The sequence below is a fragment of the Schistocerca americana genome, chromosome X (assembly GCF_021461395.2).
Source record: "Schistocerca americana isolate TAMUIC-IGC-003095 chromosome X, iqSchAmer2.1, whole genome shotgun sequence".
In the NCBI taxonomy this organism is placed as follows: Eukaryota; Metazoa; Arthropoda; class Insecta; order Orthoptera; family Acrididae; genus Schistocerca; species Schistocerca americana.
This window is the reverse complement of record NC_060130.1, coordinates 738354473-738375757: the sequence shown is the minus strand read 5'-3', so window position 1 is coordinate 738375757 and position 21285 is coordinate 738354473. Positions and strand designations below refer to the sequence as shown.

At 42.9% G+C, this 21285-nt stretch overlaps 1 protein-coding gene across 1 annotated transcript in view; it reads left to right on the top strand.

Moving 5' to 3' along the window:
• The window catches only part of LOC124556294 (glutamate receptor ionotropic, kainate 2-like), a 414191-nt gene that overhangs the window by 157064 nt on the left and 235842 nt on the right, over positions 1-21285 (top strand). The window lies entirely within an intron of this gene.

Here is a 21285-nt window from a genome sequence, read left to right as displayed (position 1 = left end):
CACACATCTTCGTATGGCTGGTAACTGTCGTGTTGCTATTCCACTGCTGTCCGGAGCTTCTCGACACATCTTCGTATGGCTGGCAACAGTTGGATTGGTATTCCACCGCTGTCCGGACCTTCTCGACACATCTTCGTATGGCTGGTAACAGTCGGGTCGGTATTCCACCGCTGTCCGGAGCTTTTCGACACGTCTTCGGCCTGGAATATCATTGACTGGAGTAGAGGGGGAAGGGGTTTATTAGTTATTGGGAGCTCCAACGTTAGGCGGGTGATGGAACCCCTTAGGGAAATAGCGGAAAGGTCGGGGAAGAAGGCCAGTGTTCACTCTGTCTGCTTGCCGGGGGGTGGAGGAGGCCCTACCGGCGGCGATAGAGAGCACTGGGTGCACCCGACTGCAAATTGTTGCTCATCTCGGCACCAATCACTCCTGCCGTCTAGGTTCAGAGGTCATCCTCAGTTCGTACAGGCGGTTGGCGGAATTGGTGAAGGCGGAAAGCCTCCCTCGCGGGGTGGAATCAGAGCTAACTATTTGTAGTATCGTTCCCAGAACCGATCGCGGTCCTCTGGTTTGGAGCCGAGTGGAAGGCTTAAACCAGAGGCTCAGACGATTCTGCGGAGATCTGGGGTGCAAATTTCTCGACCTCCGCTATCGGGTGGAGAAATGTAGGGTCCTCCTGAATAGGTCAGGCGTGCACTACACGCCGGAAGCAGCTACAAGGGTAGCGGAGTACGTGTGGAGTGCACATGGGGGTTTTTTAGGTTAGAGAATTCCCTCCCTAGGCCCGACAAGACGCCTCCTGAGACGCGACAAGGTAGGAGTAGGCAAAATGCAACAGGGAATAACAATATTAATGTGCTAATAGTAAACTGCAGGAGCGTCTATAGAAAGGTCCCAGAACTGCTCTCATTAATAAACGGTCACAACGCCAATGTAGTACTAGGGACAGAAAGTTGGCTGAAACCAGACGTAAACAGTAATGAAATCCTAAACTCAGATTGGAATGTATACCGCAGAGACAGGCTGGACAGTGAAGGGGGAGGCGCGTTTATAGCGGTAAGAAGTGCAATAGTATCGAAGGAAATAGACGGAGATCCGAAATGTGAAATGATTTGGGTGAAGGTTACGGTTAAAGCAGGCTCAGACATGGTAATTGGATGTCTCTATAGGCCCCCTGGCTCAGCAGCTGTTGTGGCTGAGCACCTGAAGGATAATTTGGAAAATATTTCGAGTAGATTTCCCCACCATGTTATAGTTCTGGGTGGAGATTTTAATTTGCCGGATATAGACTGGGAGACTCAAACGTTCATAACGGGTGGCAGGGACAAAGAATCCAGTGAAATTTTTTTAAGTGCTTTATCTGAAAGCTACCTTGAGCAGTTAAACAGAGGACCGACTCGTGGCGATAACATATTAGATCTTCTGGTGACAAACAGACCCGAACTATTTGAAACAGTTAACGCAGAACAGGGAATCAGCGATCATTAAGCGGTTAAGGCATCGATGATTTCAGCCGTATATAGAAATATTAAAAAAGGTAGGAAGATTATTCTGTTTAGCAAAAGTGACAAAAAGCAGATTTCAGAGTACTTGATGGCTCAACACAAAAGTTTTGTCTCAAGTACAGATAGTGTTGAGGATCAGTGGACAAAGTTCAGAACCATAGTACAATATGCGTTAGATGAGTATGTGCCAAGCAAGATCGTAAGAGATGGAAAAGAGCCACCGTGGTACAACAACCGAATTAGAAAACTGCTGCGGAAACAAAGGGAACTTCACAGCAAACATAAACATAGCTAAAGCCTTGGAGACAAACAAAAATTACGCGAAGCGAAATGTAGTGTGAGGAGGGCTATGCGAGAGGCGTTCAATGAATTCGAAAGTAAAGTTCTATGTACTGACTCGGCAGAAAATCCTAAGAAATGTTTGTCTTATGCCAAAGCGGTAGGTGGATCAAAACAAAATGTCCAGACACTCTGTGACCAAAATGGTACTGAAACAGAGGATGACAGACTAAAGGCCGAAATACTAAATGTCTTTTTCCAAAGCTGTTTCACAGAGGAAGACTGAACTGTAGGTCCTTCTCTAGATTGTCGCACAGATGACAAAATGGTAGATATCGAAATAGACGACAGAGGGATAGAGAAACAATTAAAATCGCTCAAAAGGGGAAAGCCACTGGACCTGATGGGATACCAGTTCGATTTTACACAGAGTACGCGAAGGAACTTGCCCCCCTTCTTGCAGCGGTGTACCGTAGGTCTCTAGAAGAGCGTAGCGTTCCAAAGGATTGGAAAAGGGCACAGGTCATCCCCGTTTTCAAGAAGGGACGTCGAGCAGATGTGCAGAACTATAGACCTATATCTCTAACGTCGATCAGTTGTAGAATTTTGGGACGTGTATTATGTTCGAGTATAATGAATTTTCTGGAGACTAGAAATCTACTCTGTAGGAATCAGCATGGGTTTCGAAAAAGACGATCGTGTAAAACCTAGCTCGCGCTATTCGTCCACGAGACTCAGAGGGCCATAGACACGAGTTATCAGGTAGATGCCGTGTTTCTTGACTTACGCAAGGCGGTCGATACAGTTCCCCACAGTCGTTTAATGAACAAAGTAAGAGCATATGGACTATCAGACCAATTGTGTGATGGGATTGAGGAGTTCCTAGATAACAGAACGCAGCATGTCATTCTCAATGGAGAGAAGTCTTCCGAAGTAAGAGTGATCTCAGGTGTGCCGCAGAGGAGTGTCATAGGACCGTTGCTATTCACAATATACGTAAATGACCTGGTGGGTTACATCGGAAGTTCACTGAGGCTTTTTGCAGATGATGCTGTGGTGTATCGAGAGGTTGTAACAATGGAAAATTGTACTGAAATGCAGGAGGATCTGCAGCGAATTGACGCATGGTGCAGGGAATGGCAACTGAATCTCAATGTAGACAAGTGTAATGTGCTGCTAATGCATAGAAAGAAAGATCCCTTATCATTTAGCTACAATATAACAGATCAGCAACTGGAAGCAGTTAATGCCATAAATTATCTGGGAGTACGCATTAGGAGTGATTTAAAATGGAATGATCATATAAAGTTGATCGCCGGTAAAGCAGATGCCAGACTGAGATTCATTGGAAGAATCCTAAGGAAATGCAATCCGAAAACAAAGGAAGTAGGTTACAGTACGCTTGTTCGGCCACTGCTTGAATACTGCTCAGCAGTGTGGGATCCGTACCAGATAGGGTTGATAGAAGAGATAGAGAAGATCCAACGGAGAGCAGCGCTCTTCGTTTCAGGATCATTTAGTAATCGAGAAAGCGTTACGGAGTTGATAGATAAACTCCAGTGGAAGACTCTGCAGCAGAGACGCTCAGTAGCTCGGTACGGGCTTTTGTTGAAGTTTCGAGAACATACCTTCACCGAGGAGTCAAGCAGTATATTGCTCCCTCCTACTTATATCTCGCGAATAGACCATGAGGATAAAATCAGAGAGATTAGAGCCCACACAGAAGCATACCGACAATCCTTCTTTCCACGAACAATACGAGACTGGAACAGAAGGGAGAACCCATAGAGGTACTCAGGGTACCCTCCGCCACACACCGTCTGGTGGCTTGCGGATATGGATGTAGATGTAGATGTTGAATTGTCTTCAGTGATGGTACAAAATGAGCCCCGATGACCAGCGACGACATTTTGACGATCCAACGCGCCATTTGCCACGATACCCCTGAGGACGTTATCCAATCCCCCTATCAATCACTGCCAAGCCGAATAACTGCTTGCATAATTTCCAGAGGTGGGCGAAGCTCTTTCTCTGGAATAAATCATCCCGTTTCTGAAATTGTAATCAATTGTTTGTAAATGTACTTCACATCTGTCGATTTCCGTCCCAATCGGATAACTCTTTCATGGTGCGTCGTTTTAGAGTGTATTTACTATATTATAGTGTAATAAAATCAATTTTCATATATTCTTATTTGACTCTCTGTTATATAGTCATATAGAAGCATATTCGATTTTGTGTGTTCTGTTGCTAAAAGAGTTTTAATGCTTGTCACTAAAGCATTTCCAGAGGTCATCAGGTGCTGTACTAGCTTCGTAGTTTCTTGATACCTTCTGTGGGAGCCAAAGATGATTAACATCTTCCTTACTACGAAAGAGCTTCGATCTCAGTGGAGTGTGAGGTGCAGAAAAAGCAGAAAGGAGAACTTTGTCGTCAAGTTGAGAAGGGACGTAAGTCTTCTATAAAATGATGCAACTTTAGACATGTGTAGGCACAAGTAATGAGCAGTTATAACATAAGTTCACACAGAAGTAACAAGGTTATAAGATAGTATAGATCATAGAGTTGTTCATGTTCAAACACACTCGTTATGCTATTTATTTTTCAGTTGACACGCGAGTTGGCCGCGTTGCTATAGTGCTACAGCTGTTCTGCTCCTGAAGATGGTAGCTGTCTTAAACACAAGAAATCGACACGAAATGTACCGACACATACTGATAACAAGTAGGGAGCCGAAGCTCAGCTCATAACCCGGCAATTTAAATCGTGTGTACATTGGGAGCGCCGCCCACAAAGGCGTGGCTCAGGACAGCGCAGAACGGCGCATAGCAGCGTAAACAGAGCAGAGTACTTGTGGGTGCGGAGCAATGTCCTAGTGTGCACGCGTGCAAGTCAATAACATTCGAAAACGAGAAACTCCCTTCAAATCAAGCAGTACACGAACGAACCATTTCCTTTGATGTGCCGATACAGCGCGGAAATATTTTCGTTGTTGCGCGGAGCGGCCGGTGTGAACGTGACTTTAAAGACATCGTGCACTTTTCCCTGCAGTCTGTCATTGCAAGAGTTCAACAGGCAAAAATCATATTCATTACAGCTAGTAACTGTCACATTTATTAAAAAAAAGACTTCGTGTCTCTGGGGAGGGTTGGATCCCCTTGGTCTGCCCCCCTCCCCTCCCCTCCCCTCCCTCCCCCCCCCCCAATATACGCCCCTGATGTAGATAGATGTAGACTCCATATGAGGCACTGGTATATAAAGAGAGGTACGACAAAATTAGCTGACATGTGAAATGAATTGAGAAGGAAGTTCCTTAGACCTTGTGAGAAGTCTTCCGAAATGCAGCTATTGTTTCCACGGTTTCCTACCTATGGGATTCAAAGAGAAGTCACATGCGCGCTAAATGAATTTGGAAACTAAGAAAATCATATATTCTCTCAAAAATGAAGCTCATCAGGATATGAGGGAGACTGGGCCACACTGGCCATAGGGGCATGATGAGCAATTCGTATTATTTCGTTAAACTCACATTAGAATACGTACCTACCAAGGAGGTTGCTGGTAACAATACCGTCGTCTTTCCACAAACGCGTCGGCGTAGTTGGATCGGCAAACGAGTAAGGGCACGCATGTTATGTTTAATTGTTAATGATAGAATATTTTCCTTCTTTGCGGTATTTTGTTGTGTACTCCAAGCTACGCCCTTACTAAACAGGGAAGTAGGTTAAAGATTATTTTGACACTGTATGCAGCGATATACGTTTAAAACATTTTCGTAAAAGAACTAAATTAATTACAATATGGCGATGCGGCATAATGACTCATTTAAACAGGAGCACGCACGACTACAAGACCAACCTCCCACGCTGTTCTCTTTTTTGAAAGGGAGTATTCTTATGAATTTTAATAGATCCAATGTAGTCAATGTCTAGATCACATCCAATGCAATTCTTATGTGAGCAAATGGTATCGCGCATTGATTGTAATCCGGTAACACCTATGCAATGTTTGATTATTTTTCTTTTCTTCTTCCAAATCTCGTAATTTCTGTCATATATTCAACTGCAAAGAGTCTAATATAAACTGAAAATTATTACTTATGGGACACTGCCGAACACTTATTTTCAACTATCAATTCTATGTGTACCCTCGAATGCAATGTTTTTACTCTTCCTCATTCTGCCGGGTTGTTTTCGAGAACTATAAAAAGAACTGATAAAATTCTATCAGTCTTCAAGCCTGTCGAATAATTGCTGCTGCCGTCCTTATATGGACACACTGCTCTCAGTGATGTCACCGGTGCTTGCTCTAGGGCCATAGCCGGCCGTGGTGGCCGAGCGGTTCTAGGCGCTTCAGTCCGGAACCGCGCGACTGCTACGGTCGCAGGTTCCAATCCTGCCTCGGCCATGGATGTGTGTGATGTCCTTGGGTTAGTTAGGTTTAAGTAGTTCTAAGTTCTAGGGGAACCATTTGAACCATTTAGAGCCATAGATGGTGGTACTGTTTCCGTTGCCCAATTGCCTGCGCCAGCTTCAGCCTTCCGATGGGCGGGTTCCAAGCTGTGCTTAGCTACAGGCCACCACCTTCATCGCGGATGTTCTCAGAAATTTTTACCTCGATCACTTCTTTTATGATGCTGTCCCAGAAACTATTAGTTCGTGTAATAGCAGATGTCTCGACAAGTGCAATATGGTGTCCGTTTTCTAGAGCATGTTCCGCTGCCGCTGATTTCTCAGGATACTGTAAGCGAAAACATCTCTTGTGTTCTACACGGCGCTGTTCAATAGCATGTACAGTTTGTTGGACATAAAATTGCCAACACCACCACGGTATCCCGTATACTCCTTGCGTTCTGAGACCAACATCGTCTTTCACAGGCCTCATTAGTTGTCGAATTGTACCTAGGGCCCTGAAGACCGAATCGATTTTATGTCACTTTGAGATCCGGCTAATCTTTCCTGTTATTGAACCAACGAACGGCAAAAACGCGAGCTTCTTCGTTTCCTCCTCGGCGGTCTTCTGCTTACGTTTCTTCGCTAAGATGGCTTGCGATATCTGGCCGTTGTTGTAGCCGTTTTCCTTGAGTACCTTTCACAAGTGTCTCAGTTCCTTAGCAAGGTTTTCAAAGTCTCAGACGGCTTCCGCTCGATGCACTAAGGTCCTCAGAACAGAATGTTTCTGCGAAGGGTGGTGATAGTTGGTAGCATGCAGATATCGGTTAGTGGCTGAGTCGCCTATTTTTTTATTTACGGTGGACAAGGACGTCAAGAAAAGGCAAGACATCATCTGTCTCTACCTCTATCGTGAACTTGATGTTGCCATGCAGGCTGTTGATGTGGTCCAAGAATTTTTCCTGTTTTTCAGGTCCATGACATCAGATAACGAACGTAACCTCGACGTAACGATAAAAGCAACTAGGCTTTTCAGGGGGTCTGTAATGGGCGGTACCCCCAAAGTACTCTATAAATAGGTTGGCTGTAACTGGAGACGTGTCAAGAACTATCAAAGGACTCAACATCAAGAATAATGAGGAAGACGTCAGAGTTTCTCAAGCAGTCTTCTCTGGAAGAAAATGTCGTTAGAAAGCTCTTCCCTCGGGCACGACGCCCACTTACATTGTATGGCCTTCCAAAGGTTCACAAGAAGAGCACAACTCTACGTCCTATCGTGAGCACCAGACTCGCAAAACATCTGGCCAGCCTCCTTGCTCCGCACGTTAGTCATTGTTTGCACAACGTGAAGAACAAAACCGTCTTTATCTGTCGTATCAAATGCTTGTGTCGTTATTCACGCACGTTTCCATCAAAGATTCTATAGATCTGATCTCCCAGTTAGGTGACGACACTGTTATCAATTTGTATAAGCACATTCTGACGTCATCGTATTTCTTGTATGATGGAGAATATTTCAACGGAAGGACGGCATCGCGTTGGGGAGCACATGAGCTCCACTTATAGCCAACTTCTTTATGGAGTACTTTGAGGACATCGCATTGGACACAGCTCCTGGAAAGTCTAGTTGCTTTTATCGTTACGTCGACGACACGTTCGTTGTATGGCCTCATGGACGTGGAAAGCTGGAAGCATTCTTGAACCACACCAGCAGCATCCGTGACAACATCAAGCTCACTATGGAGGTAGAGACAAATGGTGCTTGCCTTTCCTTGGCGTCCTCATCCGCCTTGAAGAAAATGGGTGTCGCACCCGCAATCTTTAATGGAAACCCATTCACATGGATCGATATCGGCATGCTACCATCTACCACTGTCCTTCGCAGAAAAGTTCTGTTCTGAGAACCTTGGTGCATCGAGTGGAAGCCATCTCAGACGCTGAAAGCCCTCCGAAGGAACTGAGCCACTTGCAAAAAGTACTAAATGAAAACTGCTACAAACGCCAGATATCGCAAACCATCTTGCTGAAGAAATGTAAGCAGAAGGCCGCCGAGGAGGACACGAAGACGCTCGCGTTTTTGCTTTTCATTGGCTCAATAACAGGAAAGATTAGCCGGATCCTAAAGTAGCATAAAGGTCTGAGAGAATTTCATAAGTATATATCGACGCGAAACTATACATTCGTATATACACTCCTGGAAATTGAAATAAGAACACCGTGAATTCATTGTCCCAGGAAGGGGAAACTTTATTGACACATTCCTGGGGTCAGATATATCACATGATCACACTGACAGAACCACAGGCACATAGACACAGGCAACAGAGCATGCACAATGTCGGCACTAGTACAGTGTATATCCACCTTTCGCAGCAATGCAGGCTGCTATTCTCCCATGGAGACGATCGTAGAGATGCTGGATGTAGTCCTGTGGAACGGCTTGCCATGCCATTTCCACCTGGCGCCTCAGTTGGACCAGCGTTCGTGCTGGACGTGCAGACCGCGTGAGACGACGCTTCATCCAGTCCCAAACATGCTCAATGGCGCACAGATCCGGAGATCTTGCTGGCCAGGGTAGTTGCTTACACCTTCTAGAGCACGTTGGGTGGCACGGGATACATGCGGACGTGCATTGTCCTGTTGGAACAGCAAGTTCCCTTGCCGGTCTAGGAATGGTAGAACGATGGGTTCGATGACGGTTTGGATGTACCGTGCACTATTCAGTGTCCCCTCGACGATCACCAGTGGTGTACGGCCAGTGTAGGAGATCGCTCCCCACACCATGATGCCGGGTGTTGGCCCTGTGTGCCTCGGTCGTATGCAGTCCTGATTGTGGCGCTCACCTGCACGGCGCCAAACACGCATACGACCATCATTGGCACCAAGGCAGAAGCGACTCTCATCGCTGAAGACGACACGTCTCCATTCGTCCCTCCATTCACCCCTGTCGCGACACCACTGGAGGCGGGCTGCACGATGTTGGGGCGTGAGCGGAAGACGGCCTAACGGTGTGCGGGACCGTACCCCAGCTTCATGGAGACGGTTGCGAATGGTCCTCGCCGATACCCCAGGAGCAACAGTGTCCCTAATTTGCTGGGAAGTGGCGGTGCGGTCCCCTACGGCACTGCGTAGGATCCTACGGTCTTGGCGTGAATCCGTGCATCGCTGCGGTCCGGTCCCAGGTCGACGGGTACGTGCACCTTCCGCCGACCACTGGCGACAACATCGATGTACTGTGGAGACCTCACGCTCCACGTGTTGAGCAATTCGGCGGTACGTCCACCCGGCCTCCCGCATGCCCACTATACGCCCTCGCTCAAAGTCCGTCAACTGCACATACTGTTCACGTCCACGCTGTCGCGGCATGCTACCAGTGTTAAAGACTGCGATGGAGCTCCGTATGCCACGGAAAACTGGCTGACACTGACGGCGGCGGTGCACAAATGCTGCGCAGCTAGCGCCATTCGACGGCCAACACCGCGGTTCCTGGTGTGTCCGCTGTGCCGTGCGTGTGATCGTTGCTTGTACAGCCCTCTCGCAGTGTCCGGAGCAAGTATGGTGGGTCTGACACACCGGTGTCAATGTGTTCTTTTTTCCATTTCGAGGAGTGTAAAAACAATAATTTAAATAGTTTTGAAGATAAGACCGCTTCAGCTGTAAGTCTTTCATTTATAGGCATGACCGGTTTCGCAGCACTTTAGCATCATCATCAGGTGCAAATACAATCAAGTCATGTTCCGATCGAGAAAAGAGAATGGATGACCCAGCTTTCATAATCAGCAATGAACGCCGGGTCTTCCCATTCGGTTTTCTCAATCAGAACGTAACTTGATTTTATTGTACCTGTTGATGCAGCTAAAGCGCTGCGAAACTGGTCTCGCCTATAAATTATGGAGTTACAGCTGAAGCGGTCTTATCTTAAAAATGATATATCCAGGCTGTGGCTGCCCTGACTACAAAGTCTGCTGTATAAAAGGAAAACTAAAAGAAGGAATCGTTCTGAAGAAACTATGAGATTCCCACTGATATAAGTAAAATGGCATGGAAGGTAAAGTGTGGAAGTGAGCAATAGATTAACATTTCTAGGAAGCTTTAGAGAGGTACTGCAACAAATTCAAATACTGAAACTGACCACTGATGACATCTGTAATGTAGATGAAACTGTGATGAATACAGTCGAAAGGCCTGACCAGACAATGTCTCGAAGGGGATTACGTCAAATGGGGCGGGTAACATCTGGTGAAAGAGGATCACTTATCACTATGATTTTAGCAGTTAGTGCAATTGGTTACAGCGTGCCTCCATTTTTCATATTCCCCTGGGTTATCTTGAAGCCACATTTTATCTGAGACGGCCATTTTGAGATCAAATGTAGTGTCCATCACTGAGGGTAGATGACAGAAACTAGCTTCTTTCAATATATGCAAAAAAAATTTATCACATGTTCGATGTTCCGAAGACAGTCCTAGCTTGGTATTAACTGACGACCATAGTTCCCATTTATACGTTGAAGTCTTACCGTTTTGCGAGGAAAATGATAACAGACGTTTGACTTTGACAGCTCACTGTAGACACAAATTACGGCCCTTCGACAGAATTTTTTAAAGTCAGCGTATGATGCATTGGTGACGCCAAACAAATAACCAATGACAATGTACGACCACTCAGGCTTAGTGAAAACCTCACTAACAAATAAATTGGCTAGATTCAAAGTGACAGGCATCTCCCCCGTAAACCGGCACATTTTCTCCGATAATGGTAGCCTCTCCTAAGCTAAATGTCACATCATCTAACCAACTGTGCTTCCCAACGCTTGAAGCAGTCACGCCATTTGAGAAATACCAACCAGGAGAAAAACACAACAAACAAACAAACGAAAAAGAACTCCGGCAATACTGACAGACACACCAGTAAAAGACGCATTACTACGCGAAAAACAAGTCTCCACATGAAAATAAAAAAAACACTTTAAAGATAAATATGGACACTTTGCGTAAAAAACCTATCTTCCAAAACAAGTAGCCGTGGTCAAGCTGAAACAGAGGATAAAACTCCTCAAATAAGTGCGGAAAGAAAGTAGGCATTCATAAGAAGATGCTTCAAGTTAAAGAAGATGAAGTTATTTTGTTCTTAGATGTCTCAACCTATTTTCTCACATCACTCCAGGTGATGAATGGATCCAATGCACAAGTTGAAAGTGATGGACACAACTGTCGCGTGTTGAAAATGACGTGAAACGACTTTTTATGAATTTTTGAGCTCAGAAGATCCCATTGGGCATTCAGAAGAAGACTGATAACAGTTTTGGACACACCTTTCTGTCAAACTCTTATTGTAACAATAATAACACAATATATGGTTACAGTTTTTGACATAAAACTGTTGGAATATCTATTAAAATATATTTTCACTTAAACAATCAGTGTCAGAACCAATTACATGATAAGATCATGTGAACCACTTTGTCCCAAATGTTGGGCCAAATTGTCCCCAGTGGGGGGGGGGGGGGGGGGGATGTTGTCCAAGCTAGTGTTACAGTTTAAACGTACCTTTAATAAATAGGAAAACAGTGAGAAACCATAATGACTTAGTTGTGAAGCTGCTGAAGCAATGTTGCAATATTTCTACATAAAAAATATCAATGGAAACATCTGAAATGAAAATTGGAAAGAATCAAAGAAAAAAGTGGGTCAACTTACCCTCGTCTCCTCTACTATCTTTTCTGAAACATTTAATGCATTAGCAACCCACCGAATTTTTCCAGAGAGAATGAAATATGCCATTGTGAAACTGCTCTAGAAGGAAGGTTATAGGAGAGAGTATCCCACCCAAGCAATAGTAATATCATCAGTAAATCACAATTTGGATGTCAGAAGAGTTGATCAACTGTGAATGTTATTCACTCGCCTGCTCAACAAATTTTTAAGCACTATATAAGAAAGTAGCACTGGATGGTTTTTTCTGTGACCTATCTAAGTCATTTGACTATGGATCACAACATCTTCCTACATAACCTGAGATTTTATGGAACTGAGTGTATCGTCAAACAATTAATAATATCCAACCAAAACAATGTAAAAAAGTTATACTTAATTATTCAACCGATGTGAGCAGGAGAGATTCTCCTAACTGAACAGAAATCATTTATGGGGTTCCACAAGTCTATATCTTAGGACCAATATTGTTTCTCATATATGTAAAGGGATTTCCACCAAACATACAACAAGCAGCATTAGTTGGTTTTGAAGATGATAATAGTATTGTAGTTAACAAACATACAACAATAAAATAAATAGTAAATGAAGCCTTGAAATGAATTATTTGTGGTTTCCTGCAATTGGTTTCACTCTCAATTTCAAAAAGACACAACAAACTCAGTTCTGCACATTTACAAGTACTAAACCAACGTCTAATGTAATACATAGCGAGGAAACAATAACTAGAATACCAACATCAAAAATTTTAGTTGTCCACATTGATGAGAATTTAAACTGGAAAAAAATTCTTTAATTACAAAAAAATTCGTTCAGACGTATTTACAGTTCGAATCACTGCAAATATTACGGTGAGAGAGAGAGACCATTAAGTGAACACAATTTACATAGTCCAATTCAGTAGTGTCTTATGGAATAAAGTTCTACAGTCACTCAGCTTAAAGAAAGAAAATTTTCATTGCTGAAACACGTGCTCTAAGAATTGTTTGTGGTTCTCACCAAGTATTGTAGTCATATTTTTAAGGAGCTAGTTAAAAAGAAACAACGGTGGACATGATTACATTATCAGAACGAAATGACATTCATTAATTAATGTTTACTTTGGCCCAAAAACGGGTGGACAACGTTACCACTAAAATTTTTGGTCACCTCCCTAACGATATGAAGAACAGGGTTAACTTTGAAAACGAACTTAAAAAGTTTCTCCTTGACAACTCCTTCTTTTCCGTAGATGGATTTCTATTTAAGTAATACTTAAAATGTGGTAGGTAGGATACACTAATTTTTATCCACGTGAAGAAATACTAATAAATGATCAACCTGTAGCCATATTTCCAATGAATGTATAATATGAATGTAAAATGACCAGTTTCACATCATTATAATAAATCATACAAATGAGCCACGGAACTTGAAACTAAGTAATTAACTGACTGACAGACTGTCCGATCGACAGTGGGAAAACCGGGAAACAAGAGAACCAAAGAGACTCAGACGTGTTACAGAAAGATGCCTGAAATTAAATGGACTGATAAGATAATAAATGAGGAAGTTCTCTGCAGAATCTACTAGGAAATGAATATGTGGAAAACACTAACTATACGAAGGGACAGGATGAGAAGATATGTGTTAAGTAATAAGGGAACAGTTTCATGATACTAGAGGGAGCCAAAGACGGCAATACTGTAGGGGAAGACAAAGAGTGGAATATATTCCACAAAAAATATTTGAGGCAGTATGTGGTACTTTGAAATAAAGAGAGAATCACGGGACCCAAGTCATGACGGGCCGCATCAAATCAATCCCGAACTCTTACGGGACTTGGTAGATTAATCTGCCACGAGTAATGAGTATGATGGGCAAACATCTATTAGGCGCACTACGAATGTAGTGGTGTGGACATGTTGGGAATATGGGTCTCACGGGGAGCGTGCAAGGGATAAGTCCCTGCAGGCGCACTGTCCTTTGTGCCCTGGGTGGCTCAGATGGACAGAGCGTCTGCCATGTAAGCAGGAGATCCCGGATTCGAGTCCCGGTCGGGGCACACATTTTCAACATGTCCCCAATGAAGTACATCAACGCCTCTTTGCAGCTAGGGTGTCCATTTAATTATCATTTCATATCTTATTAGCGTTGTGAGTAGCGACAGCAATATTCCATTGTTGGACAGTTTCTCTTAGTTAAGCTACGATCTCGCACCGTCGGATTTCCATATGTTTGGCCCAATGAAGGACGCAATCCGTGGGAGGCACTACGCGGATGATGAAGAAGTTATTGATGCAGTACGACGTTGGCTCCGACATCGACCAGTGGAATGGTACCGTGCAGGCATACAGGCCCTCATTTCAAGGTGGCGTAAGGCCGTAGCATTGAATGGAGATTACGTTGAAAAATAGTGTTGTGTAGCTAAAAGATTGGGGAATAACCTGGTGTATTTCAATGCTGAATAAAACAACCCCTGTTTCAGAAAAAAAATGTGTTGCATTACTTATTGAACTGCCCTCGTATACGTGCGGCTTCATCGCCGGAACAGACCCTAGTTGGCAGTTTGCTTAAGGAACACTCTTAGCGTTCGAGTCTGAAAGGAGTTGGACTGCGAGGTAATGTACGTAAGGTACCGCATTGTTCAGAAGGGACAGTGGCTGTGCTGGACCGAATTCTGGTCGCTTTGGGGAAATCCGCCGTCTTGGAGGCGAGCATAAAGGGGGCCCTCTAAGCAATGTGTAGCTGCTCGTTAGTGTGCGGAGCTTTCGGCCAGACCTCTGCTAATTTAGAATCGTGAAATGCACCTTAGCTCGGAATTTCGTAACGAAGTCCAGGTAGCGTTCGACTGCGCTGCATTACTTGTAATTTGTTGCACCATACTAATCGTGATGCGTGAAATGAAATCCGGTGTGCAGTAAATCTATGACTCTAGCACACAAGCACTAGCATGAACGTGAATACATCCAGTCCTCATCCATTACATGAGTAAATTACCCGTTGGCTTATAATTGTGAAGGCACCCATGAGATTGACATTATTATGGAGATGTTAAATGTTGCAAGCTGTAAAATAAATTAATGTTTAACTCATTGGTTTGCTATTATTCCAAGCAAATAAAATAGAATCACGTATTTATAATGAGAATGAAAATCAGAGAAGTAATTATCAGAGGAAAAAAAAAGGTTCAAATGGCTCTAAGCACTATGGGACTTAACACCTGAGGTCATCAGTCCCCTAGACTTAGAACTACTTAAACCTAACGACAGCACACACATCCATGCCCGAGGCAGGATTCGAACTTGCGACCGTAGCAGCAGCGCGGTTCCGTACTGAAGCACCTAGAACCGCTCGGCCACGACGGCCGGCTTATCAGAGAAAGATAGAATGATAAATAAACTAGAAGCGTTAGAAGGAGAACCTTTTACTAACCCTACACATGACCAGGAATCTTTGTACTTGTTCCATTAACAAAGATATTTCCACGAAACGAACGCTCCCCGTAACAGGAACCTTTCAAATATGTACAGGAATCTTTCAACATATATCTGTGTATGTATACTATTAGAAATTTAAAACGTAACTTCCTTATCTTGTTGGACATATTCACCCTGCAGATGTACCGGATGCGTTCTGTTTGAAGCTTTCCCGACGTAATAACTATTTTAATGATACTCGCACGTACCGCTAAATATTACTGTAGTAAATTAAGATGATGAGAAGCTACCCAATAGAAATGTGATACAGGAACTGCAACAACATCCGACGCTGTGTTTTAAACAGAAAACCATTAAAATACCTCACCCCGTATACTGACTTAAATTACATCTCAGCCTACCTTATTCGTTATGCGCCAGACCAAATCTCTGATAAGTAGTAGTATTAAGTGGTGCGAATTGAGTTATGCTGTTTTGCAGCAATCTGTGCTAGGTAAGGCATGCAGTTTGTAATGAATATGGAGTCTAAAGCTGCCTGTGGTGCGGGCGTGAGCAGTATGCGTGACTGCTAAGGCCCGCACTGTTTGCTTTCCAGTAACAAGCGTCGGGCGCGCAAGCTCCGTTACTAATTGGTTTCTGCGGGCTCCCTTTGATGTGCAGGAAGGCTGCCCCGCTCTCACTGCCGCTTCAGCGTCAAAAGCACTTCGTCGCCCACCGTTAGCGAGAACCTTGTCAGCTAGCGGATTTGTTTAAATCCTACGGGCTCAGAAGAAAATGTTGAAAGGAGATACCGTGGCGGCAGAGGTCATTTCTATTCAGGATCCACCACAGTATTATGATCTGAACTGTGAGCACAAAATGTTAAAATATAGAAAACTGCTCCGTCATGAATAGGAACGTTATTTTCTTTCCTGCTCGCTTAGAGCTGTTTGCTATGAAGTAATACTGTCTAGGGAGAACAGATAACTAAGTAAGTATTTTCTACTAAAGGTAGTAAAATTAATGATAGCAAAATATGTTAGGATAAAAAATAGATTTAAAGAATAAATAAATCTTAAAGGAAAACAAAAAGACGGATAATTTGGAAGCTCAAATGATCGTTAAAATATGACAAGGAAAACAGAAATTTCACAGATTTTCCCGATTTTCTTCAAACCCTTAATTAAAAGCTCACTCGATATCTAAAATGAGCTGTTTTTTTTTTTAAATCGACAGGAAACCTGCCGTTAAAAAGTACGAGTATCATGATACATATGAAATTCTTATAGTTTCGTTTGAATTTCTAGTTACAATATTTGAACTGGCATATTCACTATAGCAGAAGGAGGATTTCTCATTAAGAGAAAAACTGCGTCACTAACACATTAAACCATTTTAGAATGACGAAGCTAAGGAAAATAAACAATAATTCCAGATTTATTGGAACTGTGAGAACTCAAACATTATGAAAGTCCCTTTTTAGAACAGTAGAAAAGAGTATATAAACCTACAAAATCGGAAAATACCATTCAGATGCACACTGCTCAATACCGAAATAACTGTATTTTCTAGTCGAGAGAAGTATCACATTAAGCAGCAACATATGAAACACTATCCTACAGTTTTAGAAGCTTAGTCATAGTAAATTAAATAAAGTTTGAGGAATGTCAGCATGGTTTCAGAGAAAACAATTATTAAATTGGACAAATTATACTGAAAACCTGAAAATTCTCATTAGAATTTGGGACTGAATCACACAGAGTAAAATGTAATAATATCAATTAGTATTTCAGAAATAACGGTTAACTACATATGGAAACATTAAAAGAAGCTAACACATTACTATACGTTAAAAACAGTTTATAAAACCGTAATAGATTTAATATTTAGTGCTTCACTCATAGGAAAAGGATCTCAGCTATTTGAAATAAATGGTGAAATGTAAAAGGAGACTGCATATCATTTTGAATAGTCAACTCTGTTTTTCAATAAATGATAAAATAATATCAGTGACTATAAGAATAATTTTAATTGTTGGGGGAAATAAACTGTTTGTGGTAATATAAACTACTTCATAATACTTCCACAAAATTAGTTGTAACAGCAACATATGTAAATTGTTGAGACAGTTTAGCAAAGAGACATCACTGAAAATTTATTCAGAAAGTTAAGAAAAACTTGAAAATTGAAAGAAACGTTTGAAAAGAAATGGAAATTGCAAAAGATAGTGTAGTAATTAGAAATATTGCCTATACTGCAAAAAAGAACGTGAAACAATGATTATAAATAACAGGAAAATGTAAAAATGTTTGGTAAAGCCACAACTATTTATGATATAATTTGTCATTCTATAATTACTGAACAAAGGTAATGTTTATATGTATGTACCCATGAGCATGTATAATAGAAAAGAGATATCAGAAATAAGAATTATAGTAGATAAAACTGATGAGTGCTCTTTAAGCAAACGGTATTTGATGAATAGAAAGTAATGAGAATATTAAATATCTGCTGTAGACGTAAAATTAAAATTGAAGATATTGGAACTTCAACATAAAAAATAGTAAATAGAGTAATACAAAACCTGTAGTTATAAGGAAGGAAACCACATAGACTTTGGCTCATAGTTATCAAACAATTTCTGAAAGCAAATTATTCAGTTATCAGAAAAAGACGCTCTTACCACTGAGTTTGGAAAGATGTCATTGTATAAAACAAGAAATCTGGAATGAAGGTAGATACTGATGAAACTGGGAGAAGAATCTTAGAAAAATAGAAAACAGAGAAAGACGAGGAAATTTAATTTAGTTCAGTTCAATAATGGTAAGATTTAATAAGAATAATGATTGTGATCATGATGATGCTAATCATAAACTACTCGGAAACAAAGAGAAATTCATGTTTTGTGAAATTCACTTATAGCTTTCCCGCCATAGATTCACTGATTTTGAAGGACTGTGTAACATATGCCATACCTGATTCCTCAGTCGGGAGGTTGGGAGGTATGGGAGCGGTATACCTCATCAAGGTAGTGCAGGACAGCATGAGAAACCTGTCGTCACAGGAACCTCAAAGATAGGTACAGGCAGCAAATTTAATATGTCAAAAATGTAGTGCCTGCTGTTCAAATCATCAGCTATATGAACCAGTGATGACGCACAGTGAGAAGCAATTACGATTTTCAGCGGTACAGTGCAGCACGAATACTGCTTCACATGCATTGTAACTACAATTAATAACTTTAAACTTCCTGCTGCATTACGTCTGTAAGTTCTTTGCTTAATTCGCTCAATTATCAGTAGCGCATATCGCAATATAAACCTTTGAATGCCTCACATGTTGCTGCTCCAAATCACCAGTGCTTTCCACTAATAACAACCATATAGAATACGCCTTCAACCTGATAATAATGGTTGGCCATTTAAAAGTGTATGGATAAAATAAAACATCATGAGTGACACAGAATTACACTACTGGCCATTACAATTGCTACACCAAGAAGAAGTGCAGATGATAAACGGGTATTCATTGGACGAATATAATATACCAGAACTGACATGTGATTACATTTTCCCGCAGTTTGGGTGCATAGATCCTGAGAAATTAGTACCAAGAACAACCACCTCTGGCCGTAATAACGGCCTTGATACGCCTGGGCATTGAGACAAACAGAGCTTGGATGGCGTGTACAGCCAATGCAGCTTCAACACGATACCACAGTTCATGAAGAGTAATGACGCGTATTGTGACGAGCCAGTTGCTCGGCCACCGTTCACCAGACGTTTTCAATTGGTGAGAGATCTGGAGAATGTGCTGGCCAGGGCAGCAGTCCAACATTTTCTGTATCTAGAAAGGCCCGTACAGGACCTGCAACATGCGGTCGTGCATTATCCTGCTGAAATATAGGGTTTCGCAGGGATCGAATGAAGGGTAGAGCCACGGGTCGTAACACATCTGAAATGTAACGTCCACTGTTCAAAGTGCAGACAATGCGAACAAGAGGTGACCCAGACCTGTAACCAATGTAACCAATGGCACCCCATACCATCACGCTAGGTAATACGCCAGTATGGCGATGACGAATACACGCTTACAATGTGCGTTCACCGCGATGTCGCCAAACACGGAAGCGACCATCATGATGCTGTAAACAGAACCTGGATTCATCCGAAAAAATGACGTTTTGCCATTCGTGCACCCAGGTTCGTCGTTGAGTACACCATCGCAGGCGCTCCTGTCTGTGATGCAGCGTCAAGGGTAACCGCAGGCATTGTCTCCGAGCTGGTAGTCCATGCTGCTGCAAACGTCGTCGAACTGTTCGTACATATGGTTGTTGTCTTGCAAACGTTCCCATCTGTTGACTCGGGGATCGAGACGTGGCTGCACGATCCGTTACTGCCATACGGGTAAGATGCCTGTCATCTCGACTGCTAGTGATAAAAAACTGTTGGGATCCAACACGGTGTTCCGTATTACCCTCCTGAACACACCGATTCCATATTCTGCTAACAGTCATTGGATCTCGACCAACGCGAGCAGCATTGTCGCGATACGATAAACCGCAGTCGCGATAGGCTACAATCCGACCTTTATCAAAGTCGGAAACGTGATGGTACGCACGCATTTCTCCTCCTTACACGAGGCATCACAACAACGTTTCACCAGGCAACGCCGGTCAACTGCCGTTTGTGGATGAGAAATTGGTTGGAAACTTTCCTCATGTCAGCACGTTGTAGGTGTCGCCACCGGCGCCAACCTTGTGTGATTTCTCTGAAAAGCTAATCATTTGCATATCACAGCATCTTCTTCCTGTCGGTTAAATTTCGCGTCTGTAGCACGTCATCTTCGTGGCGTAGCAATTTTAATGGCTAGTAGTGAAAATGTTTTCTCATTTTAATTGACAGTCGCAGCCCTCAAAATAATACATTGTGGATTTCATCGGTATAGGTCTAACTTTTTAATTTCCAGAGACACGAATAGGACTGGTAAATAAATGTAGCTGGTACAGTATGACTTACTGATTCGTAGAGAGAGTACTGACAGCGGTTGCTTTGAAACTACACGTTACTAAGGCCGTTTGTTATTGAAAAAGCTTCTAATGTAAAACGTCGAATTAAATAATATCCACAAAGAGTGAAGCGCAGTTACCTATTACAAACCAATCATGCGAATATTTTGAGAGAATATGCATATTAAAAGTGTGAACAGCGCAGAATTATAATGTATTGGAAGCTATGTAGACGTTAATGCAGTGAAAGGTCTGAGGTACACAGCAGTAATTTTATAAGGCGATCAAAAAGTTTCCGTTTGAGGACGTTGCTGCAGCGCGTATGCAACGTAGCTGCTGCTTCATGATAACACACTTACCCGTATCACAAATGATGTAGCGCAGAAGCTACACCAACGCAAGTGGGTGACACTCGAACACTCGCCTTATAGTCTGGATCCCTCCCAGTATGGTTATCAAGCCTCCAGTGGCCCAATGCTTACGGCGACTTTGACTAGGAATGAAACTTCCTGGCAGATTAAAACTGTGTGCCCGACCGAGACTCGAACTCGGGACCTTTGCCTTTCGCGGGCAAGTGCTCTACCATCTGAGCTACCGAAGCACGACTCACGCCCGGTCCTCACAGCTTTACTTCTGCCAGTATCTCGTCTCCTACCTTCCAAACTTTACAGAAGCTCTCCTGCTAACCATGCAGAACTACCACTCCTAGCATATCAGCGCACACTCCGCTGCAGAGTGAAAATCTCATTCTGGAAACATCCCCCAGGCTGTGGCTAAGCCATGTCTCCGCATATCCTTTCTTTCAGGAGTGCTAGTTCTGCATGGTTAGCAGGAGAGCTTCTGTAAAGTTTGGAAGGTAGGAGACGAGATACTGGCAGAAGTAAAGCTGTGAGGACCGGGCGTGAGTCGTGCTTCGGCAGCTCAGATGGTAGAGCACTTGCCCGCGAAAGGCAAAGGTCCCGAGTTCGAGTCTCGGTCGGGCACACAGTT